Here is a 27,201-nt window from a genome sequence, read left to right as displayed (position 1 = left end):
GTGCTCCTGAGCACCTGCAGTACATTGATGACATCATTGTGTGGGGCGATACAGCAGAAGAAGTCTTTACAAAAGGAGAGCGAATGATCCAAATTCTTCTGAGTGCTGGTTTTGCTATTAAGCGAAGCAAAGTGAAAGGACCTGCCCAGGAGATTCAGTTCCTAGGTATAAAGTGGCAAGATGGCCGTCGTCACATCCCGACAGATGTGATCGACAAAATCACTGCTATGTCTCCACCCACTAGCAAAAGAGAGACACAATCTTTTCTGGGTGCAGTGGGCTTTTGGAGAATGCATGTTCCAAACTACAGCCTCATTGTAAGCCCCCTTTATTATGTGACGCGAATGAGAAATGAGTTTACATGGGGCCCTGAGCAGCAGCAGGCTTTTGAACAGATTAAACAGGAGATAGCCCGTGCCGTGGCCCTAGGACCAGTACGAACGGGACAGGGTATAAAGAACATCCTCTATACTGCTGCTGGAGAGAACGGTCCCACTTGGAGTTTGTGGCAAAGAGCCTCAGGAGAGACCAGAGGCCGACCCCTGGGATTCTGGAGTCGGGCATACAGAGGGTCTGAAGAGCGCTACACTCCAACTGAGAAGGAGATCTTAGCTGCTTATGAAGGGGTTCGGGCTGCTTCTGAAGTAGTCGGTACTGAAACACAGCTCCTTCTGGCACCTCGACTGCCAGTGCTGAACTGGATGTTTAAAGGAAAGGTTCCCTCCACCCATCATGCTACTGATGCCACGTGGAGTAAGTGGATTGCACTGATTACACAACGAGCACGGATGGGGAACCTCAGCCGTCCAGGAATCCTAGAAGTCATCATGGACTGGCCTGAAGGTAAAAAGTTTGGAACACCACCAGCAGAAGAAGTATCACGTGCTAAAGAAGCCCCACCATACAATGAACTACCAGAGAATGAAAAGAAATATGCCCTGTTCACAGATGGATCGTGTCGTATTGTGGGAAAGCATCGCAGATGGAAATCTGCTGTGTGGAGCCCCACACGACAAGTTGCAGAGGCCACTGAAGGGAAAGGCGAATCGAGCCAATTTGCAGAGGTAAAGGCTGTCCAACTGGCCTTAGATGTCGCTGAACGGGAGAGGTGGCCAATGCTCTATCTTTACACTGACTCATGGATGGTAGCAAATGCCTTATGGGGGTGGTTACAGCAGTGGGAGCAAAATAACTGGCAAAGAAGGGGTAAACCTATTTGGGCTGCTGAACTGTGGAAAGACATTGCTGCCCGAACAAAGACTATGGTTGTAAAGGTGCGCCATGTAGATGCTCATGTGCCCAAGAGTCGGGCTACTGAAGAACAGCAAAATAACCATCAGGTAGACCGAGCTGCCAGAATTGAGGTGGCTCAAATAGACCTGGATTGGCAGAACAAGGGTGAATTATTTCTGGCTCGGTGGGCCCATGAGACCTCAGGTCATCAAGGGAGAGATGCAACATACAAATGGGCTAGAGACCGAGGGGTGGACTTAACTATGGATGCCATTGCACAGGTCATTCATAACTGTGAAACATGTGCCATCATCAAACAAGCCAAGAGGATGAAACCTCTGTGGGAAGAAGGGCGATGGCAAAAGTACAAATATGGGGAGGCATGGCAGGTTGATTATATCACCTTGCCACGATCTCGCAATGGTAAGCATTATGTGCTTACTATGGTGGAGGCAACCACTGGGTGGCTTGAAACATATGCAGTACCCCATGCTACCGCCCGAAACACCATACTGGGTCTTGAGAAACAAGTCCTGTGGCGACATGGTACCCCAGAAAGGATTGAATCAGATAATGGGACTCATTTCAAAAATTCTCTTGTAAATACTTGGGCCAAAGATCACGGCATCGAGTGGATTTACCATATTCCCTATCATGCACCAGCCTCTGGTAAAATTGAACGATACAATGGATTGTTAAAAACGATGCTAAAAGCACTGGGTGGCGGAACATTTAAGCACTGGGAGAAGCATTTGGCAGAAGCCACCTGGTTAGTCAATACCAGAGGATCTATTAATCGTGATGGTCCTAACCAATCCAGTTCCCTACATACTGTAGAGGGAGATAAAGTCCCTGTTGTACATGTAAAGAACATGTTAGGAAAGTCAGTTTGGGTTCTTCCAGCTTCTGGAAAGGGCAAACCTCTCCGTGGTACAGTTTTTGCCCAGGGACCAGGATCCACTTGGTGGGTAATGCAGAAGAATGGGGATGTCCAGTGTGTACCACAAGGAAACTTGATGCCGGGGGAGTGCAGTTACTAATTCTATGTATATGTATATAGCCATGTGTGCATTTTAATCATTTTTTGTTTGTTTGTATATATGTATATATATTTTAAGCATGATGTAACGATGTAGAATAAGGGGTGGAATGTCATGGTTCTATGTTTTTTGTTTTTATTTTTGTTTTTGGGTTTCAGTATTCCACATCAAAACATCATGTAGTGTACGGGGCATTAAAGTGTCACTGCCCCAATTCCAAGTACCTATCCCTGTACATTACAGAAGTCACGGGATCTGTCCCTTCCGGGTGGGGGGGGGCGCTCTCTTGCTGCCTTGCAGTGGGTGCTGGAGGGTGCTTTCCTAGCCGTTCCAAGCTTTTCAGGTTTGAATCGGTCCCGGGAACTCTCTCTCTCTCATCTTGTCTGATTTATTAATCTCAATTGCAATTAAATTGTATCTATTATCTTGTATTCCAATATTATAGTAAAATAAGTTTTCCTCCATAGATTGTTGCCGCTGCTTTTTTTCCTCCCTTCCTTCCTTCCCATTTTTTGTGGGACTGGGGTGGGGGGGGGGGGGAGGGCAGAGGCCTGTCGCCCCTGTCACGGACATAGATTGATCTGGTCAAATCCGTGACAGGTGTAAACTGCCCACTTCTCTTTTTTTTCATCACAAAGCCCCCTGCCACGGATACTCCTCATTATCTTCCTTTGCCAGAAATTCAACAGAGTCTGTAGAGACTCTTCCCTTCCTTCAAGAGTCCCATCCGTGGACGTGCCGCCCTCACCCTCATTTCCCCATAGGATGTGCTGACAGTTGCTGTGGCTGCTGGATCTGCCGGGTGCTGGGGGCAGCTGCTGTGCTCTTGGTGTTGGCAGAGGGGTGTTACTGTTCCAGGAGTCATCTGCTGCCTAGCTCTCTCTGACAGGGCCTTGTTTCCACTAACAGGCCTGAAGTTGCCAGGACTTCTGCTTGTGCTCGCCAGACCCTAAGCTTTTGTTTTCTCATCTTTTTGCATTACCAAGTATTAGGTTTCTGTTGTTGGTGGTTATTTTTTGTCCCCAGGCCTGTCACTTTTTGTCACCAGACCCCACACTTTGCAGTTATGCTGTATGTGTATGTGACCACTGGGACATAAGACTGGTGTAAATGGTGATTCTCTCAGAAATACATGAATCCTCTTTTTCAAATTGGCTGCTGCATGAGATGCTGCCTCAGTGGCATCTGTCTTCCCTTCCACTGAGCTCTGATTGAACCTGGACGTGGCTCTGTCAGCACAGTGCTGGCTCTTGCTTCCTGGAGTGAACTTTTGCTTTCATCCTCTGCCTGGGGAAGATGGATGCTTCCTGCTGCCACTCTCTTGGTAGGGTGCAAGGAATGTGCTTGCAGCTGCTCCGACCGTACCTTTCAGTCAGTGGATGGTGGGATTGTGCTTTGAGAGACAGAGAGATCTGCTGCTGTGATGCTTTCAAGAGGCTTTGCATCAAAAAGCTCTTGGATTTTGCAGCAGTGCTTCCTATGCTAGGCAGTTAGGTGTGGGTGAGATGCTGTGGGCTGGGGCACGGCTCTGCGTGCTGCCAGTGTTCTGCATTTATGGTCAAACTCGGGTGTGATCAATCCTGTCCATTATTCCATTATTCAATCCTTCTTTTACTTTTTTCAAGAGATACAGACAGGCTCAGTGCCTCGTGTCCAGGTCTTGGCAGTACTTCTTTTGGCGAGGGGCTTCCATAACTCCAAACCAGACAGTGTGAATTGGATGAAGCATTGTGTCTGGGCCACACTTCTGGCCTGACAAGAGTGGGGAGACAAGCAGGCTTTCTACAGTCTGCTCCAGGCTATGCCTCGCTTTCCTGCTGTCCATTTACGTTTGCATGAAGGGCCTCATAGGGCAAGCATGTGGCTGGCTAGCTGTCGAGGCATTGGCCTTCCGCAGGTGGCACCAGCCTCTTCTGGGGCAGGCCCAACTGAGGCCATGCCTCGGGCTGTCCTTGCAGTGCCTGTGACATTACATGGTGCTATGTATGAGGAGAAACACATGTATAACAAATAGCATACTTTATTCTGTTTGCTGATGCCTTCAGATCTTCTGAAATGCCAGGTAGCTGTTAAATTCAAGAATGAGATGGGTGTTTGTTTTTACATACTGGAAGAGTTCCTGTGGAACACAAACTTCGGCAAGCCTGCCTTCATCATTTTCCCATTCTGACCAGATCTTCTCAGGGACAAGAGGCGGTTCATTGCTGACATAAAGGCTTTGTTTGCCAAATTACAAGTTCTGCTTCAAGGAATGGGAGAACTAAAGTGACTGAAAGAGTCTACAGTTCTTCACATAGATAAAAATCAAAACAGAATCCCAGCTGTTTCATTTGGCTACTTCTGCAGAAATACCAAAAATCACTTTGACTGGCACGGGTAGTTCCTACAGGTTGGGCTATCACCATCCTTGAGGTTATTAAAAAGTCCAACTGGAAGTAGTCCTGAACATGAGGGAAGTGAGAAGGTGCTTAACTAGATGGTCTGCAGAGGTGCCCTCCCATTACTGCCGTTCTGTGACTGAAACTGAGCATTTTGTACTGAGATGGACAGTTTGATATGAGAAAGCTCAGTTCACATGGTTACAGATGAGTTAAGTAATAAATAATTTTAAATAGATTTACTTACAGTAAATCTGCTTATAGAACTTACAGTGTTACTGGTCTGCCTATAATAAATTCAGGGAGTCAATAAAAATCTTATGAATTCATAACAAAATAACAGCACATCTTAACACTTCTGTTGAAGCAAACAACTCGAGCTGCTGTATAATTGTAAAAAGTGTCCTACACACATTTTCCACACATGCAGAAGTTGCCAGCTTATTCAAAACTTAGAGCCAGAATATTCTGGCCTTTGCACATATGGGGCCAATGCTCAAGATTAATGCCTTTGATCCCATATAAAGAGTCATATTGGCATGAGAAGTAGCCAGAACTTGACTGAGCTTGGGAATAGTTTTCTGATCATGCTTTGCTCACAGGAATGTAAGTAAGTGTAAAAAGCCAAATTTACATAAGCAAACTACTCTGTGAACCCTTACCCTCCCCTCTCCCTTGACCTTTGCTGTCCAGATTGGCTCCCAGAACTTTTCCAGAGGTTTTTTTTCTTGGATTACATGTCTCCCTCCAGTGAGAAATCCAAATTCTGAAAGCAAAAAAGTGGTGGAATTGCACCTGCAGAACTTGAAATCAAGTAGACAATCTTCCCTCTCTTATTGCCACACCTTTTAGTGAGGCAAACCTGTGGGGACCATGTGGATGCTGGCGGGCAGCCAGGGCATTTACTAGACATCTCCTTAGCTTTGTGTATAGCTTGAGATCTTCCACAAGCAGCAGCTGAAAGTTCATGCTGGTAATGTAAGTTCTTACTAGTTTAACTGCATTTTGTAGCAATACTGCTGGCAGATTATTTTTTTTTTTTCTAGAAGCTTTTTATCTCTCAATATTTTTTACGTATTTTATTTTCTCAGCCCACAGAGACTAAAAGGAAGGCTTGTCAGCCGTTCACCTTGGAGATGGAAGGCAAAGGGGAAATGGATTGTTGACAGGATGTTGCTTGCTGTCTGGGCAAGTGTAACGTGCACTAAGATGTAAGGCCCCCCTGCATGGTGTTCAGCTCCATGCCAAGTTATAACTTGAATTCAATCTCTTCAGAACGTATCTGTGTAGACAGAGGTGTAGTCCGTGTTGATCATCATAGCTCTGCAGCTGAATTAATGAATTGATGGTACAAGAAAGGTATGTAAAGAAAGACCTTTACCACTCGTGTAAGTGCAGACTTACAAGATCAAATCTGCAGTCTGATTTTTTTTTTATGTAAATGTTTTGTTGCTAAAGATTTCCTGATATGTCGTGCCTAATCTTGCCAATAATTCTGTAGGTCTTGCTCCTTTAAATACCTTTGGTGAGTGGAGCATCCCATAATTTTGCAAAGATCTCTTGAAATCAATGCCATTTGTGAACACAGGTGGCTGGAAAACAGCAAATGCACCGTAAGCCCTGTGCAGTCCCAAGCCAAACCATTTTTAGGGGATGATAGTGATAACAGTATTACTGTTTGCTCAGTAATGTAATCTAATCTAAAAGAGCGTGAAACAGTTTGCAAATTAGGCTTATGAAAACCTCAGTATCATTTTTTCTTCTTTCTGAGAAAAAGTATTTAAAGTCAGAGCAGTATGCAAGAGGAATTTGAGAGATTCAGCTCATCAGATGTTGCAAGGCTTCAGATAGAGTAGGTCTGAAATTTTCCTATTGCCGTGTGAGGTTAAAAGCTGCAATCTCTGCTAGGAGATCCAAGTTTCACAACACTTGGGTGATGGTGCAAGAGAAGGAAGGGTGTGGGCAAAACTATAGAGCGATGTATGAGTAATTGAAGACCTCACCTGTTTTCCCATCTGGAGAGAAGGGCTAAGTGGGAAAAGCAGATGGGCAGATCATAAGTTATAGTTTAAACACTTGCTTTTAATGAGCTGAGTTTTTAAGAAAGCTTATCACTTACTGAGGATCATCCTTGGAGCTTCGTGCTTGTTGTGTGCTTTTTAAAATTTTGGATAGATGCTTTTTGATTAGGTCAGAAAAAAATGATGGCTGGCGCTATGCCTGTTGTACACAACTTCAGAATGATAAATCTAAGTTATGAGGATCTATCCGGCAGATTCTAGCAGACTTTGAGATATTTTACTGTTAATTCTCCTAAGGTACATTCTTCAATAATGTTCCTAATAATGAGTGGTTTAACTGCTAATGTTGGCAATGGGATGAAATTCGTATCTAATTTCAAAGTGAAAAAATCTCATTGAGCATCAAAGACAGAGCACCACCTCTAATAGTGCCCCAAAGTGTTAAGTCAGGAAAAATAACAATGATTTTTGAATCTGCTTTATGTATTATCTTTAAATAAATACACAAATTCCTGCAATGTTTGAAATTGGGTTGGGACCCAAAACCAAAAGTCAGTCTAACAGTTAGGGGTGAGGTTGGCTTCAGTGGTTCCTACAGCCTGAAGACTGAGAAAGGTGAAAATGAAAGTTGGTGACAAGGCTGAGTGGAAGCTTAATGTTTTCCAAAGTTCAACAGCTTTGTGAGGGAAATGATCTGCTACAATGTGATTTAAGATAGAAATCATTCTATCTACAGTACTAAATTTGGAATCATTATACCCCACCATCTGCATCTGTATATATGTTGAGCCTAATATCTTGATTTAGGGATTAAATTTGCATTGAGCTCATTTGTTGTTGTTGTTGTTGTTTTTTTTTTTTTGTCAGACTTTTGCTATATCATTTGTGGGTTTTTCTGACGATGTAATGTGGAATTTCATTAGTGAATTTTGTTGTGTTTCCTGTTTGCTGCTATCTTTATGAAAAACTTGGTGAAAGCTTGTGAGAACTCGGTGTTAAAGAGTCCTTTTTTTGTACCTTTACATGTCAGTTAGCCACTCACTGAGAGCAACTCATGCTCCTCCCTTTTTAGTCCAAGCTGGTATCTTGTAATAAACATTAAGAAATCCAATGAACATAATAAAAACTAGCAAATCAACATATTGTACTATTTTGCACTTTTTAAAAAATCTTTTGAATATTTTATAGATCAGTAGCTGAATTTCTTAGTAAATGCCTTATAGTTTTGAATCAATACATTTCATTTTCTGCCCAGAGTTATTTTGAAATTCATGTATTTGCTGAATTACCTCTTGTTAGAGAGGAATAATATTATCACTTTGGTTAGCATAGGAAATTGGAAGATTATGAGTACACCCTGGCTTTGATGTTTCCATAACAGGTTAGCTGCTTTGAGTTGGTTGTGTAGACAGTAAAAGCTGGTCCTCTGCTTAGGAAGATAGGATAAATCCATCCAGGTATCAAAGTGGAGGAAATAACTAGATTCAGTAAAGCAAAATCTGGCATGGTAAAAGTACAGAAAGGAAAAAAAGGAGAGGAAAGGAAAGGAAAATGAAGCAATGCACTGTCATGCATAACGCTGTCTCTGTGCTAAGATTTGTGGCTGTAAATAGAGGTCATGATGTCACTCAGGGCAGATCATAGCTTTTCTCAGCTCTGTACCATTTCCCTGTGTCTTACACAGGACCAGTTTTAGAACACCATGTTCCCTATTCCGTGCTCCTCACAATTTGTTATTTTTTCTGACCAGAACAGATTAAATAGAGAGCTCAAGGAAGAGCTGGAGAAGTAGAGGGAGTGAAAGGAAAATGGCACTGGTAAAGATGAAAAGGTACCTGTGCAATTACATTCGCAACACGTCTTAATTGGCTGCAAATATTTGTAAAGAGTAACTGTAAAAAGTGAAAGTGCTTTTTAGTTTTCATACTGTGATCTCTTATTGGAAATAAAACTTTGATCTGTGATGGTGCTGTTACCTTGGCAGGGATTGATGAAGCCTTTAAATCTCAGCCGTGTAAAGCAGAAGCAGCAGCTGTATGGTATGAACTGCTTTGATAGGACGAGAGATAGCAGCTACTGAAGTTCCCTCTGGTGTGATTATTCTGATAGTTGTGATGTGTTTCAGTTATGTCTGTTGAGTGCAAGACAATGCCTGTGACCTAGTTTAAGTGCAGTATAGCAACACTGAGAAAACATTATGAAAAGAAGCAAAAGAAAGTACGGTGAAGTATTTCCCATTTCTAGTTTTGTATTTTTCTTAACAAAAAACATTTGCAATAGTACAAACAAAAATTCTCCTTCTGTTGTATTTGCATAATGTAGATACGTGTAATCTTGTAAGAACTATGTGACATTTTAGACGTTATTTCATTTTCCCTTTGAGCTTTGAACTGTGACAGTTAAGGTGCCCTAAAGGAGTCTTTTTTCTAGTTGAACTGCTCAGCCTGCATTCATCTCTTCCTCCTTTTCCTTCTCTTTATGGCAGTATTTTCAGTTTTGAGGACTGCTGGGGAAGAAGCGTCATCTTTTCTGCTAAGATTGTTGGCAGTGAAAGCTACTTGGTGCCTATTCAGTGGTCTTAGCAACCATCAGTCAGCCACAGAATAGCTCTTAGAACTGTATGTTACATGCACAGGTGACCCTGATTCAGAAGTGCAAGTGTGGGTAATTAGTAAAAATAAAAGTAAAAATGAAGTGAAAACTTGCAGGACAGGTTGTGTTGGGCAACCACCTGTGATTGCCCATCACACTAGCTGTATGGTTCTCTGCTTAAAAAATGTCATTTAAGATGTTAAGGCAGTGTTAAAAAACTTGTGATGTAAAATCACATCATTTTGAAAACTTGGACTGTGGGTAACAAAATGTAGGTTGTAGATTGGTCAGAGTGTGGGAGAGTCCTTTGCAGGCCTAGTGTGCAAGGAGAAATACACAGTGGAGAAAGGGGGAAAAGCACCACATACAAATCTGTGTCAGATTTGGTACATATTCTTATGTGTGTGTGTATGTATATACACGTATTTATATATTTATATTATGTACTTATAATATATATACTATATATATATACTTATTTATAGATATATACACACACAGATTTGTCAGTGGCATCAGAAAAAAGCCTCATGTGCAAAGTAGCGATAATGGAGGGGAGAGCATTTTACCACAGACAGTGATTATCTGGAGATTAATTTCCTGGCAGTGGATTCTTGAAGTATAAAAAAGGAAATGTCCTAGGAAGTGTATATACATATATATATGACATGTCTGATGATATGTAGTTAAGAGGAGAAGTTTAACTGCATGTGGTAATGATGGTGTTAGATTTACTCTACTGCTTTCCATTGATACACGTGGAGTTGCAATGGTCGTTGTTGTTAATAAGTATGGCAACCCACTGAGAGTGATGAAATGGTCACGGTGTGTTTCTCTTGTGTCAACCAAATAAAAGCCTTTCTTCCATTGGTTCCTGCATATGTTTATGATTGTATTTATGTTTTCATTTGTCCATAAATGATGCATTACAGACATGTGGAAAGATTCTTTCCAAGATGTTCTATCTCATTTTCATCTAATTTGGTTATTTTCTGTAGCTTTTATAATTTTTAACACTTTATTGTGAAAAATGCATGGCAGTGATTCAGTTTGCAGCTCTGTCTGTTTACCCACGTTGGAAATTATTCTTTAACTCTGTGTGTTTGCTTTTTTTAAGAGTACCATGACTCATTATTTACTTGTGGGTAATCATCTTCAGTAAATAGTGCATCGTGTGAGAGCTAACACAGAGCTGTGTGTGTATCAGTTAGGGACCCTTCCATTCAGAAGTCCTTGCCAGCCGTCACTGCTACAGCTCACATCACCTCATCATACAGAGCTAGTTGCAAGACACCAAAATAGCAATTGTATTTAGACAAAACTGAAAGCTTGCGAATAAAACAAGTCGATAACATGTAAGATTTCAGGTCTGCAGCCAGTAGATGCAGACGTGTGATAGTTCAGATTTATATTTTGTGTCTGAAATGTCAGTACTGTGTTTAGTTGGTATGGTAAAGTTTGTTCAGCTAATGAACACACACACAAACAAAACAGAAAATAAAAAGAAAATGATGGGATAATTTGTGTCTATTACCACTTACTTTCCTTAAAATAAGGCTCCAGGTTTAGATTTTGAATCATTCCCTGCAATGTTCTCTCATTTTGTCTCCTATTTTAAGGGAAGTGAAAAGATTTAACTCATGAATTTTTCCTGTGGAACAGAGTTGCTGGTCAGGGACAAATCCTATCCTAGGGTGGCAGAGTCAGTGGGGCTCTCAAATGTATTTCATCATAGTACTGAGAGTGCTTTGCTTCTTCATACATAAGGGGGTAAGAATCAAGGAGATGATGGATAAACTGGTCGTGAAAATAGATAGGAATAGAGGTTCGTTTTCCAGTCCAACATGCTGCTGCCAGTGCTGGAGCAAGAGTAGAGCCATTACTCACTGCCCTGCGGGAGCTGCACCCTCCAGTGAGTGAGTACTGCATTTTCAAATATCTAGCAACATCAAGAAAATCTCGAGTCAGAAAGGAGTTCAGATCTTAATTAATGAAACTACCTTTCCTTCTTCTGTGCCGTGAATCAGAAAAATGTGGTTATGTTTTAAATTCTTAAGACTTTTTCTTTTCACTTCTTGGTGAAACAAAGAGCTGGGCAAGTGCAGGGAGCAGCTTCGTGGACATGTGTGGGCCAGGCTCAGGTTTGCAGCGTGCCCCCAGAGCTTTGTGTTTAGGGCAGCCCTTGCCCCTGTATTCTTTCAGCCTCCACTATTTTCTGCACTTTGAAGTTACAGACCAAGTTAACCTTTGACCACAAATTTCAAAATCACCTCATGGGGAGCCCTTCCCTGTGTGCAGCCTGATAAATGGAAAACTCTCTTCTGTTTGTAGCGCTCTGAAAGCCGCTGTAGAAAGAAGTGGAGGCTTTGTTAATTCTGAAGTTTTTCTGTATAATTCTTTTTAGGAGACATCCCAGTTAAGCATATGAATGTCTTCCTTGCTGTTTGACATCTGGGATATCAAACTGGGCAAAAGTAATTAGAGGGAGAGATGGTGGCACTTTGTGATGGGAGCATCTTGTTGTTGGCCTGCAGAGCACGTGGCAGAGTTAGCAGTGGGGTTCAGAAAACGCCTGGTGCTCGCTCAGGAGAGGGGTTTGAGGCTGAATGGCGGCCTGGTGCCTGTACCACGGGCTCAGGTCTCGTGGCAAGCCATGCAGTGCCATCTGTGCTTGTGTGATGTGGGCAGGCCTTGGGCTGAGCAGGCTGGAGGCTGGCGGCCTGGCGTGGGGCACCTCGATGGAGGTGAGATGTGCTGGGAGGACTGAGCTGTCTGCTAACAGCAGTGTTGTTCATGATGGAATACACTGTGTGGGAAGGCAGATGTGGCATGAGCTGTCTGCTACTGGCGGGGCAATGCAGAATGGCTCTTTTTAAGAGAAATCACAAACATGCTGGGCAGATCTACGCCATAAAGCATCTCCTGTATAACTCATTCATCCAGTGTTGCCTAATCAATTTGTCCAGAGCTCGTCGTTTCTGAAGGTTTCATTTCTTTTATGCTTCATGTCTCTCTCTGGTGCTCAGGTGTCTCTGACTGATGAGATCTTTTGATGCTGTGTTCTCTATGTGTAGCCCTGATGAACTTGCAAAATCTCTACATTTTAATCATGTGCTTCTTTGAGTGCTAACTCTGAAATGTGCAGACTTGTTGGCACTTAGGGAGCTTTATTTGTCTATCAAAAACAAGTAAGTCTGTCAGAGCTGGCTATCTTGAAAGGGTTAGAATTAAGTTGTCAGATTTAGCCTGGGGCAACACTGAGGTGGATAACAGTAGGTAGATGGACAGAAAGATTGGGAAGGAATTAACTATTGGTATATGTATCTTATGATTATAAGCTGAATTTCCAACAAAGCAGGTCTGTCTTTACCTGTTTTGCTGTTTGTGACCTCTCTGTACCCACTGCTGAATGCCATTTTGAGTCTTTCACGCAGCTGGGGCAGTGAAGGTTCCACACTCATGAATGGGACTTCCTTGGAATTCTTTAAAGGCTCTGAATCAAGGCTCAGTCCCTTCACAGGTGGGAGGTTATCCTTGCACCACTGTGTTGAAAATTGTCATGGTTAGGATTCTAATTGTGCCCCAAAGAGTTATGCGTTGCACCCTGCTGAAATCTAAGGCAAGGTGGGCACATTGCTTCTTCAGATGTATTCGTTGGCATTCTCTGGATGTTCTTACATTCTGCACTGGGATAGGCTCCCCGGGAGGTGGTTAAGTCACCATCCCTGATGTGTTTAAAAACCTTTCTGATGTGTTGCTCAGGGACATGATTTAGCAGAGGGTTGTTAGAGTTAGGGTAGAATGGTTAGGTCGTGGTTGGACTCAATGATCTCTAAGGTCTTTTCCAACCTGAGCAATTCTGTGATGCTACGATATGTGGTTTGTTTCAAGAGCTGTCATGTCCTACTGATTTCCTTGTTTTTTTTTGTCCCTTTTTCTTAACTTTAGAAAAAGAAGCATTGTAGGATTACACAAACAAAATGTATTGACCTTGCCTGGTTTTTGAAATCCCAACTCTTTAGTATTTCCTGTATTTTTCTTTACTTAAACTATTCTACATGGAGGATTAAACTGCTCAAAGATGTTCTTAGACTTAAAATATGAGCCCTGCTAAATAAATGAATAACAATCCCTGCTGAAACCCACTGAGTTAATGACTGCATAGCAGCACAAGCACAGAACAGCAGAAGACAGTAGTTCTGGAAAGGACATGAGGAATCTGATAATTCTTGCCTCTGTTTGCTGCTAAAATAGCTTAAAAATGGAGTGTAAGTTAATAAGGCACCCTGCCCACTTTGTCAGAGACACACAGTATACTGTATAAAAGTGAAACTTTAACTGTTGTCTTACAGAATACAAAGTAGGAAATGTCAGTGCAGATTATAAAAATTGCATTAAACACTTGTCTATTAAAAGCAATTTATTTTTTTGCTGTAGTGGCATATAGAGTTGCTGTCTTCTGTGCTGTAGCATTAAACCAACCCAATTTCAGCCATCTTGATATCTTTGTTTTCAGAAAGCCTATGACTGTCAGCCACTTACGATATTCACTGGAAATTACTAGTATAGTCATAAATGTGTATTGCTTTCCTCTTGGTCTCTGCTTTTCCTTTTTACTTTGAGCGTCAGTGTAAATTTGGTGCTGTGCAACAGAAGCAGACTCGAGCAGTGCAGAAGGTGGGTTTTCAAATGTCAGTCCTTGAAGCCTCTCATGGCACACACTGCACCTTGTGATACTACTGCTGGGTACTCTTCGGAGATTTTGACCCTCAGCATTGATATGCAGTGGTAAAAATATATTTGCTTTGAACTCCCGGAGGCACAGTGCTCGATGAGGCATATGTACCACCTTGTTGAAAAGTAGATGAGCTTTTATTATTGCTGTTTTGCTTTTTTTTTTCTTTTTTTCTTCTAAAATACAGGCAGAAAGTATTTAATTGTGAGAAATCTGTAATGTTTCCCTAAGTAAGGCAGAGGCTTGGTTTTTTATGTTGCTGTTTGCGTCTTCACTTCTTTCCTACCTTGTCGGGAAAATCTTTTCTGTCATTTTGTTTTGTTTTAGGGAAAACGAACAAGGAAAGTGGGCTTTTCCTTTTCTCTGAATTATGGTGCCACTCTGATAACAGTTACAGGATTACTTTATTTTGCTGTTTTTCAGCACCAAATACGGGATCTCACATTTTTGAAAGTGAGTCATGACTTGGCCTGAGTCCATCTTACAGTGCATAACCTAAAACATCTGAAAGATGGTATTCAGTTCTTACTGGAAACAGGGTTCCTCTACAGATATTTTGGTTTGCCAGTGCCCATTTGCCCAGACATCCAAAATCACTACTGTTACGATATGTGCAAATATAGCTTATTGGGTTTAATTTCAGACTGTGGTTGAATGCTTTTCATTATTTGAAAAAGATTAAGAACAAACAAATGTGTGCCTATACTTGTAATTACATAACACAATGTGATGTGATTGTATTATAGCTTATTATGTAATGTATTTTATTGTAAAACAACTACATTACTGTCTGTATTGTTATACAGGGAAGGCCAAAAAGAGTAACTGATGGCTAGGCAGTGTATTAGATGTAGCTCATTTTTATGATCCAATCTGACAGATGGTGTAGTTGCACAGCCATAAGCTATTGTGGTCTTGGTTTCCCAAACTCCAGACAATTCTGGCTGCAGGCCTGGCAGCACTGAGTGATGTAGTGGCTCTTCCTCCTTTGGCTGTCAGTGGTGGCACTGCTACACATGATCATGAAGCAGCAGATTCAGCAGGGGAGGAGGCAAGAGGAAGGATGCTAATAGAGTAGCGTGTGAGGAATGGGTACATCTCAGGGAGCAACGTGTAGGGCTGTGTGGAAAGTAGCACCTCCTGTTTTATTATGTTGGCCCACGATGTCAGTTGGTGGTATGGTGTAGAGGTTGAACCTCCCCAGCATTATTCCGTTCCATTCTGTTGCTGTGTGACTGATGGCAGCAGAGGGGCAGTGGGACACAGTGGTGTCTGACATGGGAGTACGGATGAAGCAGAGGTGTGGCGCTGAGTTCCTCTGTGTGGAAAAGATGGCGCCCACTGACATTCACCAGCACTGGACTTCACCAGCACTGAACTTTTCTGAAGACCAGACGGTGGATGTGAGCACAGTGAGGTGGTGGGTGATGCGTTTCAGCAGCTGCAGCAGCGACAGTGGATCTCCTCCACTGCTGCACGTTTTTACGAGTGCAGCATGCAGGCTCTTGTTCGTGGCTGGCCAAAATGCATAGCTAGTGGTGGTGACTGTACTGAAAAATAATGTTTTGTAGCTGGGAATTTGTTCTATCAAATAATGTTATTGTGCTCTTCGTATCTGTTGTAGTTTCCATGACAATAAAAGGAAGTTACTTTCGGAGCAATACATAAAGCCTCAGGAAGGTTCTCAGAACAGCAGCACAGCAACCATGATTGTCATTGAACAGCATTTTATGTATCAACAGGGAAAAGCAGAGCAGTGTTTATTTCTGCCAAGGAGACATTTCTCTTGTCATGTCATCAGTAAATATGTCTAAAGATAACCTGGATCTGTACATTGTCATCAAAGAGCAGCTATAGGGCAGTCCTTAAGCATTGTCTTGTTGGCATGTTTCATTCAGAAACACTGTTTCTCTGCAGTGCTAAAATAATGGTTACAAATCTTTTGAAAATCATAAAGGAAAAGATGTGGTTTCAAGTAGACGGGGCCAGTACAGTCATCTTCTGTGTTTACAGTATGTCTTTCAAGATAGCATGAAATGAATAATTCAGAAATGATTTAGGAGTTCACCATGGATGCATCCTGTGTGACAGGCTTACAGTTCATTATTGTTTTGAAGGAAGAAATTATGTAAAATATACAAGGAAATCTAAAATAATTCCTTGTACTATGTAGAAGTTCATCAGAATAACCTGATTATAGCTGTCAGCATTCAGTGGAAGACATGTTCATGGTTAATTGTTTTGATTCTTCATCGGTGAGGAAACCACCAAGTACTCTGTCCAAGTTGCTAAAGATGCCATCCAAAATGCAGTCCAAGATTTTGATTAAAACAGAGTATATGTCTTCTGCACAATGAGATGTTGTTACTGGATCTAATTAATGATGAACTGTTGGAACCACAGTAGGACAAAATAAAATAATGATTCAGATAAGTTATAGGGTTTTTCCATTACATAGTCCTTATGAACCAGCCCAAATACCAATGTTGTAAATTAAGCCTGGAATTAAAAAAAATATATTGAAATGCTGTATGAAAGAAAAGCTCTTCTGGTTTGTAAATTAAAAATGTGGATCTCTGCACTGTTGAAATTTAACTGTAACATTCAGCTGCTTTGTCATATTGTTCTTCTGATGCATTTGCTGAAGAAAATTCCTTCCTTATAAAAGAAGCAAAACATAGTATGAGAACCTTTTCTGAACAAATTAGAGAAATAAAAAAATATGTTATTTTGTGCCTAACATTCCCTGTGGACTCCTCCCCCATATTTTCTCCAGTTGCTTCTCTGCCCCTTTTCTGTACTAGTGTGTTATGAGAATCTCCTCTTGCCATCAGCTTCATGTTGACCTGGAAGGAGGCTGGAGGTTGATGCTGCCCACTTCCCCTGCCTGCAAATGCAGATCACTTGCCCCTATGTGCTGTTTGTTACACTTGCTCATCCTTTCCACTTCTTCCTGCAGCTTCCCATTGCACTGCCTTCGTGCATGCCTGTCCAGCTCAGGGATCTATGCCAGAAGTAAAAAATTATTTTAAAAAGCCACTCTAGTAGGACACATTACTCAGAGTATTTGGCATCTGTTGCATTGGAACTGAATTTCTGCTTACTTTCTAACTGCTGTTGTGACTCTCTGCATCAAAGCAATTAATCATCAGCTGGTGGACTTTTTTTTATCACATATATCATTAGTAATTATTTTGGGTGTTGAAGGGTAAAAATCTTGTGCCTAAGTCTTCATGATATTGCCTCCCAGCATTTAATTATTTACGAAAGTTGAACTATGGCGATGAATCACTGATCTTAGAGGTTTGGGGAAGTGACTTCAGGTTAGTATATTGTTTCTTGAATGACAGTCAGATTCTTCTGTTTTTAGTAATTTTAGGAGTAAGCCAGTAGGATCAAAAGGATTTCAGTGTAACTTTATTAAAATTTCATAAGATTTCTGGAGAGGAGGAGACTCAGGAGAGACCTTATCACTCTGTACAATGACCATGACGTGAAAAGGAGATTGTGGCAAGGTGGAGGCCAGCTTCTTCTCCCAGGTAACTGAGATGGAATGAGAAATAATGGCTTTATGTCGTGCCAGAGGAAGCTCAAGTTGGATATTTGGAAAAATTTCATCTCAGAAAGTATGGTGAGATGCTGGCACAGGCTGCCCAGGGACATGGTGAAGTCACCTTTCCTGGAAGTGTTCAAGAACCATGGGGATATGGCACTGAGGGACTTGGTTAGTGGGCATGGTGGGGATGCATCACGGCTGGGCTAGGTGGTCTTAGTGATCTTTTCCAACCTTAATGATTCTATATTCTAAGACTGTCTTGACTTTGTGATTTCAAAGTTTGCTCTGCTCTGCTGTCACTTAGTGCTAACTGAAACAGGTACATGGTATCAAATCCAGCCTGCTTAACAGACATTGGAAGAGCCTGCAGGCATCCTTTAAAGGATGACACGCACTGAAAACCCCTTTTATGGCAATGTCATAGAAGGGTCTGTAGCATAAATGATGATAATTCTCAGAGGATTTCTTTAAGATATGATTTTGCTTATAACATTTGCTTTAATACACCCTTGCGCATAAACCCTGTCAGTGTAATTATGGCTTTGTAAATCCCCACTGTTTATTCTCTATTAGTAACAAAGGATTTGTCTGTTGAGTTACAGCTGCAAATACCTCATAAACCTGGCAGCTGGTATTACTGTGATATGCTGGAGGAAAGAAAAATCAACATTCCAATACCATTGTCTTGCTAAAAACACAGAAATGTAAATTAATTTTTTTGCAGAGTATCTGTGATGTGAAAACTGGCACTTTCCCTCTTTCTGCTGTACATGCAGTTAGAAGTTTTCAGTGTGAGTGATTGTAGTTTTCAATGTGAGTGCCTGGATGGAATTTTTCCTCATCTCCTTGGGTAGAAATAAACGCAAAGGACTATTGCAGCAGAATGGTTTTGATGCATGCCTATGTATGTAGTAAACAAATGTTTAAATCTGTCAGTTTGTCTCTTAATTAGAGCTTAGTTTAGTTCCACCCTTTAGAAAAAACATGGAGCTTCACTGTGATTAAGCTTAACTCCAGAGAATAAAGCAAGTATCATTTCTTAAGGCTTTTATCCTGTTAGCTTAGCCAGAAAGTCTTAACTAAACAATATTTTGAATTTACTCATAGTTGGTTATCTCTAGCAAATGATTTTATTCTCCATAGCTGTGCTTACCACCAGCTATCCAAAAATGAAGTTAGGCAGCTGACTAATTAAGTGGAGTGGAATTCAGTGCAGATGTGTGTGTGCTGTGTATGTTGTGCACAGGGACACGTTTTCCAAAATACTTTTGAGCAATGGCTGTTTCATTATCTATTTCTTACAAAGGCAGCCAATGTACCTTTTGAGAAACACATCCCAGCAGAATTGCTGGCCTTCTTAAAATCGTTAGTGTGCCATAAACAAGAAGAAACAGCTCTCCACTTTAAACTTGCTTTGAGCTTTCACATGACAGATTAGCATTTTATTTATTTAGTCCTAGGGGCTTTTTTGTAGCTTCCCAACTATGAGCAGAGCTGAAGGGACATGTTACCTGCTCAAGTCACGCAGCCTGTGGCCATGGCTCTGAGTTGCACAGGGACATGTGCTGCACAGGGCAATTAATAAGGCATGTGCCATACCAGTAGAGAAAATTGAAAAGAAGAATTTATCAGCCAAAATTTCATGGGGATCCTAAAGCAGCTAATGTGCTATGGGCTAATTCATCATACTTTGTGGGTTTTTTTCTCCTTTTTATTAAAAACACATATTGAACCTCTACTTTCATAAGACTTTTTTGCTTTGATTTTGGATGGGAATTACTGTAAGAGCTGCATTCCAGCGTACTGGTGTCAGGGATATCATCTGCCATTCCAAGGGGTGCATGTCACCACTGACTTAGTTTTTAGAAAAACGCTGTGGGAAACACGATATATCCTGAGTGCACATTGAGAAGGTGGGGGCTGCCAAGTTTTAGGCTTTGTAACGTTTTGGATTGGGACTGGCATCCTGGAGAAGATGTTGTGGTGAGGCACGTCATGTTTCATTCCGGGACTCTGCAGTGACCTTCACAGGCTGCGGATGTTGGGCAGCAGAATTTACTGTATGTTCATTCTTGAAGGTTCTGGCTTCTCCATTCTGCCACTTCATAGGAGACAAACAAAGGACAAATAAACCAACCTTAATTGTTCTCAATGCAGTGGGGTGGTTATAAGCAGTAAGGTATGTGCTTTCCGATCAAGGCTTTGAAGGTCCTAGTCTTAGTTCTGCTGCAGTTTATTCTTATCCAAACTCACAGTGATTAAAATCGGGCAACTAGTTTGAACCTAAGGATGAAATTCACCTCACCATGATCTGGCTGTTTCAGCCTGTCTGCTCTCTGGGTTCCTCTTCAGTAAGCTGATGATGGAATCCCAGGCTGTTGTGTGCACCTCCTGTCTCAGAAGTGGCCACTTCCACCAGTGGCTGCAGTGCATGGTTAAATACATGTAGGATGGGTACCCATGCAGTCTCCCAAACTTTAGATTTCACCACTGTCATGCATTGCATTGAAAGCCTGAAGTCAGATCTGTGACATTTGGGGCAGTACTCAGAGAAGCAGTGAACACTGATAGTTCAAAAATGCGCACAAAGGGTTGTTTTCAGCACCTTCGTGCATTTCTTAATGGGATTCTTGAGCTGAGGTTTTCAAGCCTAGGCTGAATGGAAGGTTTCTGAGTGAGTGCAGTGTGAATCATGGCCCTAACTTTGGTAGCCCTGGGTTGGGCCCTAAGGGATGACATCCTTGGAAAAGTATCGTTCAGAGGAGAAGAGAGTTGGTTTTATGGCATATGACTAAGTTATGCAAAGAGAGAACAGCTGCCTTTTTCTGAGATCTGCTTAGCTGTATTGAATTTTATGAAAACCCAACCTAAGAGTAACACGTTAGCCTTTCTTTTAAATGACACAAATAATAGAATTTGTAAAAAGAGTAGAAAAATTTGTGGATTTGAAAGAATTAATTTAAATACAATTTTTATTCTAAAAATAAATCAATTTATCTTTGTCCTTTTGAAGTCTAGGAACATTGTGATGTTTATATTTATAGTATAAATACAACTTACTGTAACTGAACTCGAATGCTTACTAGCCAGAATATCTTTTGATCTTGTTAATTCCTCATTAAAACAGAGATTTGTAATGAAATACTGTGAAAGCAGGACTATGGACTTTACAGTCATGGATTCACCACATGCTGGAGAGGACAGTAGCTTCTGAACAGCACCTGGATTGCACTTCCATATCTTCACCAGTAAAGTACCTGTGAAAATGTCAGCTATTTAGGATGGTCTCAGGCAATAACAGTAACAGTGACAACAGCAGTGGTCATTTTCGGTTCCTTGTTATTCCACCTCTGAACTACTAGGATAAGCTACCTGGCTTAAAGTTGTCTTCTTCAGGCTTGCAAATCGCTAACTTCTATCATTTTGGTGACAGCCAGTCATCAAAACCAGTAATAAATGCTGACTGAAGAAAGAGGCTTGTGCTTGGTGTTCAGCTCTTTCTTGGGGAGAGGGACGAGCTTGAAGTGGTAGCTTCGTACCTGTCTGTGCTGTTGGGGAGCCAGAACAGGGACTGTGTGTTTCTCTTGCAGTTGGTGATTGTGTGTAACCATCTATAGCTACGGGTGGGGTTGCGTTCGGTTTTTTTGGCAACGATGGTTAATTTTTAATCTTTACATATGCCTTACATGGAGCTGTTTTATGTGTTGTCTGCCTTCCAGCTATGATCTTGTCTTTGCTGTCCAACCTAAACATGGGCTTTCTTCTAGCCTTTTATCCTGCAGATAACGTATACCAGTATGGTAATTATGATTAGCATTGTACTAGGAGTAAACATTCTCAGGATGCATCTGTATGTTGCAGGCTGTGCAAACAGGCACATCTACTGCCTTCCCATACCCGCAGAGGCTGACTCACACTGAGGAAACACCAAGCGATTCAAACTGTTGTGTAGAGTTTCAGAGATGAAAGTGCCTGTTGCAGTTCAGACTTAGGCATGCTGCAGTCATGGCTTTTCTCTCTACAAAGTGGACGCGCAACTTGCTAACTGCTGTGACTGTTAGAACTGTGAAATCAAATGGCCTTGAGTCAAGAGCAGTGGGCAGTAAGGATTACATTACTTTTCTGTGCCTGTTGAGGAGGAACTTTTCTGAGGGAGGTCTATGAGATTATCCATGGTTTTTGTTGTTGTTGTTGTCATTTGTTTTTTAACTCTTAAGTGTTTTAATTCATGGCGGGAGCTGCTTGAAGTATACAACTGAAAGCTAAACTTAAAGGAGTGGCTTTGGGAATTAATTTATCTCCTGCTCAGGATTCTTCATCCCCCACCACTTTCTTTTTTTTCTTCCTCAATTCTTGTTGTGGAGTGAGAAATCAGTGGCTTTTCCAGGCTCAGTTGGCTTCCTTGGGTATTTCACGAGAAAGGCAATGGTAGATGCTTTGCTCAGTCAGTCTCCTTGTGGAGCTCTAAGCATCAAACCATCCTGCAGGGACCATAGAAGTAAACTGAAGCAAAGTCTGGGGTGATGGTGAGTTTGTACTTGTACCTTTGGGTAACTAAAGAGTTTTTTACCTAGGTGTTTCTCTGTAATTGAAAAGATCTGTGAAGGATTTCAGGAGCCTAACAGTAATTTGTAATAGGATTAATGGGATTTTGTTGGATAAGGATAAATATGTAAGAGAAAAAGGAGTGCCCTCATCCCTATAAATGAATACCTGTTCAAAGACTTAGGCAGAATATATCATTTATATCTAAATTTTGTGAAGTGCACCTGGATGCCTTTTGTCCTACTGTGTACTGGATAAGTGCTGAATCATTTGGAAAGAATTTGTTTTAGGTGTTTGGGTGTATTCTTTATGGGGATCAAAACTATGCTTTGCTTAATGGTAAAATGTTTCCATAGCTTCAGCTTTGCAATATCTACTCAAGGATATGCAACAGAAAAGTTGAAATAAAAACGATTGAAACAAGAAGGAGCCTTTTAGGCATACTGCTCCATTCTGTCAAAAGTTTTCACAGAATCATAGAATCACCAAGGTTGGAAAAGACTTCTAAGATCATCCAGTTCAACTCTCCGCCCATCACCAATATTTCCCACTAAACCACGTCCCTCAGTACAGCATCTAAACATGTCTTGTACACCTCCAGGGATGGTGACTCCACCACCTGCCTGGCAGCCCATTCCAGTGCCTGACCACTCTCTTGGAGAAGTATTTCCTCACGTAAAGAAGGAATTTTTCCTCTACGTTAATTCCACTGTTCAGTCAGTTTGGCAATATTAATTTTCTGAGTTTTGACCGGAGTCGATCTTTTGGAGAATTGCTGAAATTATAAAGCCTTTTGTCACTGAGCATGGATTGTTATCTACTTTATTTAACTTCATGTGATTGATTTTCTTTTGAGATAGTATATTAGAAACCCTTCAGAGTGCATCCAAAGTCAATCCAGTTGGTAACAGGCAACAAGTACAGTTTTTACTGTAAATTGGCACACTTAAAAAAAAGGAGACATATGAATATTGCAATGAAAGTCTTTTTTTGGTAGAGATCTTCCCCTTCATCTAAGCAAGCAAGTCATTAAGTATGAAAGCAGCGTAGGCATTTGACAGGATATGTTGTATTTTTAACATGGATGCTGAGAGCCCACATGGGCTTCTGTCCCACTATCAAAGGCAGGTAAGGCAGGAAGCTCTCCAGGTCTTCTGCAGGGAACACCAGGGTGATTTGGGACACGTTAAGTTGAAGGTTCTATCTGCTTGGATAGAGAAAGAGCATATGAAGGTGAAAAGAAGCTCCTTTCTACATGAGGAAGAGCAGTATCGTGCCTTTATTTCTCTAGGGCATGGTCTTTTTGGTCAAATATCTATTGACATCATCAAGCTAGGAAGGCAGTGGGTCACAGAATAATTGAATCTTAGATTAATTAAGGTTGGAAAAGACCACAAAGATCATTTAGTTTAAGCATCAACCCATCACCATCATGCCCACAGAACCATCTCCTCAGCACATCTACACTTTTCTTGACAACCACCAGGGACCCGTGAGAACATCTGATGGGAGGTGCTCACGGCATCTTTATAGGTTGCCTTGTTATCAGCAGCTAGATCAGATAAGATAATCTTATGCAAAATCTTTCATTAAGCATGTTAGAATGTATTTTTTTTCTTCTGTGTGTCATAAAACTCACCAAAGTAAGATTTCATTCTTCTTCTAAAAATAGTATAGTAATAGGATAACTTAAATATGCTTCAAAGCAGTCCACACTGCAAGTGTTTCTGGCATAAAAATATTTTGCTTCAGAAGGTGTGGATCTTGTCTCAGGTCCAAAATGAGTTCTGGTCTTCTTCAGACTTGCCTCTGGACCTACTTTGTGACCTCTGGGCCATTCTTTAAGATATTCCTTTCCCTACACAAAAAATCACGTGCTGATCCCGTAGACTTTGTGCTGGGGACCACTGTAGTTTAGGGACAGGTGAGTAATGAATCAGATGTAAGATGTCCTCAGTTGCACTCTGTCTAGCTTCAATGGATGTTCTGCGTGAGAAAAGGTAAGAAGGATTTGGCTCGTGCTGTAATAAATCCCATTCAATCCTATTGAAACCCTGTGTATTATCCAGTGATACAGTACCTACTGGTCCTGTCCCTTTATTCCTGTAATGTATGCAAAACCTTTCTTAAGTTATCTCTGATGGTGACCTGAAGCCAGATTGATAAGCGTGAAGTAATCTACATGTTTTACTAGCTGATTATCAGAAAGAGATGTAGAAAATTAAACCTATGAGATTTTATGTATTTCACAAAGTGATAAAATGAACTTGCAGTTATTCCTCTTCCATTAAAGGTATATACATGTGCAGATGCTCAGCTGTGGTAAATCACACTTCGTAAACATCAGCTCTGATGAGCTGATTCCTAGAAGTCAGAGATTTCATGCCTTTTTCACAAAATGGGTGTTTAATGAATTTGTGCACTTCAGTAATGTCTCTTTTTATCTCTGCTGTTTCTGAAATAGGCTCATATTTGGTCTCTCTTAAAGTACTGGCTGAACATACTCTAAGTTAGTGCAAGATGATTCTACAATTCACCTAAGATTTACTTGCCTTAGATTAACAGATCAGCAGCCATTCTTAGAAGACATCATTATTGACATTTCTTTCTTCCTCCAGAATGGCATTTTGATTGTAGAGCTGAGAATTTTATCTTCAACCATTGCACAGATCCCATAGTTAAAGGCCAAGCTTTGAAGTAGTCACTGACAAAGATTAATGAGTTCTCTTCATATTTTTCCTTCATCTGTGAAATTCCGGATGTATTGTTTGATGGATAGGGAACTCTATAGCAGGTGCCAGAGGCTGAGACCCTTGGACTACGTGATTTTCTCTGTTTTCTACAAATACCATTTACTGGTCATTTTCCTAGACTCGACTTTTTGTTCTCTACTTTATGCTGCGCATTGTTCTAATTTAGAAAATGAAATCAGATGATGAGATTCAGTTCTTGCATATACGTATTTGTGGCAGAAATTCCTATTTGCTCCAGAGTTACCAGAATCCAATCCCACCTATATTGTTGATACCTGTAGGTAGTTCTCATTGGTTGTAAAGGATGGAACAAGTCACAGATAAATGAAGTATTATTTTTGCAGGCCTCAAAATTCATCAGTTGTTCTGAGTCATACTGAAACTTTTTCAGCATAGTGTCACAGCTTACTCTTTTGGGATTTCATGATGTACATTGGGAAGCTGTTGGCACATGTTGTCATTTAGAGTGGATTAGCTGAAGCAGATGTTAATGAAATTGGATTGATGTTTTCATTCTTTTACAACTGGTGCCTATTTTGGGATGGAACAGAACCTACTTTATTTTAAAAAAAAATAATTAAACAATTTCCAGGCTTTGAATGTTTGTCTTACAAGAAACAATATTCACTGTTAAATGAAGGTAGCAGCGATACAAATACTGATCATAAAGTTCTGCTTGCAGTGAAAATAAACCTACAAAACATGCCTAACCTGCAGTTCAGGCAATGAATTGCCTGGATCAGTTGTTTGAATTTTTGTTTCCCAAATATTTGAAATGCTTGTTGAGAAACAATGGCTAGCAAAGATTGCAAACAAATAAACAAACAAACAAATGCCTCCCTGCCAAAGCATTGAGAATGATAAACATTCCAAAAAAATGGAAATTCATTTCTGTTATATTAAGAGACACCCACTGCTTTTGTGTTAATTAAAACTGAAATAGAGTACCTTTTTACCACATAGATCTTTAATACAGATTTCTTTACTCTTTTCAGTGAGAGAACAGAAATGAAGCTCTAGTAAGGTAAGATTTCTTTATTCCACTTCAGTAAAATATTCAAGTCAAACACAGGTAATTTCACATTTGCTCAGTGTTTCCAGGTAGATCCTAGATATGGCACGGGTCAGCATATTGAAACAAACTAAAAAGGAAAGAAGATAACATTGCAGCATGAATCAAACAGTATTTCATAGAATCATAGAATCATTAAGGTTGGAAAAGACAACCTAACCGTATCTTAACCATATTGCCCAGCCATCCACCTAACACCAGTATTGCCCACTATAAACTATGTCCCTAAGCACTGCACCTTCCCTTTCCTTAAACTCTTCCAGGGATGGTAACTCCGTCACCTCCCTGCGCAGCCCATTCCAGTGCCTCACCACTCTTACTGAGCCAATATTTCATCTTTTAAATATAATAAATACAATAAAATACCTGCATAGATTTGGAAATGTCTTTTTGCTGTGGAAAATTTACAGGCAATTATTTTTCATCAGACTATTGATTTCATTACTATGTCAATTAGAATGTTGTAAGGGAAACTTTCTTGCAGATTGAAAATGAAACGTTGGTGTACATATGGATAAAATAAGTAACTTTGCACCAAATTTTTAGTTTATGAGTTGTAGTGTTGAGCGCTTATGTATTACAGTCAAATCAATGGGTCTGTAAAGAAGGAGCAAACTCTTCTAGGAGTATCTTCTGTGAGATATGGTTTAGTAGGTTTAGTAGCTTGTGGTAGCAGTGGTAATGAGAAGATGGCTGGACTAGGTGATCTTATAGGTCGTTTCTAACCTGGTGATTCTATGATTCTATTTAATCTTCTTCTATGCAACATAATTCAGGCTGCATTCTGAAAGAAGATACTATATGCACCTGTTGATAAGCAAAAGCTAAAAGTGCTCTTCCTGTACATTACTAACTAGAAGAGGTGTTAAAAAAATGGAGTTTTAATCTTCATTTCTTTCATCAGTAGTAAGGATACTGACAGTCATCTGCTGCCTCATCCAGAACACTGTATGCTTACACCATGAAACAGCAATGTCAAATAACATAATCACGTGTGTGACAGCAGGCTGTTCTGACAGGCACGCTGCAGTATGAACTCCTTTGGAGAATAACAGAAATACACAGTTAGTTTTCGGTCACTGTTTTTCAGGCGATTTCTTAGTTTCTGTAGCCATTCATGGGATACTGAGGAAGGAAAGTGTTGTATCTGCAATTGTTTTCCTTTCTGCCCGTATCTGCCAGATTTGGATTTTATCAGTTGTTGAAGTAAAAGCTTTTGGAGTTCTTATCTGGGTTCTGTGCACCTATTTCAAGTCAAATTCCTTCCTAACAGAAG

The 27,201-nt window shown here is 40.8% G+C and overlaps 1 protein-coding gene across 7 annotated transcripts in view; it reads left to right on the top strand.

Moving 5' to 3' along the window:
- The window catches only part of THRB (thyroid hormone receptor beta), a 173,660-nt gene that overhangs the window by 22,668 nt on the left and 123,791 nt on the right, over positions 1 to 27,201 (top strand). For 3 of the 7 annotated variants that reach the window (XM_048951367.1, XM_048951368.1, XM_048951371.1), the window contains one exon: positions 25,849 to 25,877. The exons of the other annotated variants lie outside the window; for them this stretch is intronic. The gene's annotated coding sequence lies outside the window, so the exon portion shown is untranslated. The remainder of the gene's footprint in view (positions 1 to 25,848; positions 25,878 to 27,201) is intronic. 7 annotated transcript variants of the gene reach the window in all.

Source organism: Lagopus muta, chromosome 7, assembly GCF_023343835.1.
Source record: "Lagopus muta isolate bLagMut1 chromosome 7, bLagMut1 primary, whole genome shotgun sequence".
In the NCBI taxonomy this organism is placed as follows: domain Eukaryota; kingdom Metazoa; phylum Chordata; class Aves; order Galliformes; family Phasianidae; genus Lagopus; species Lagopus muta.
This window is presented reverse-complemented; position numbering and strand designations above follow the sequence as displayed.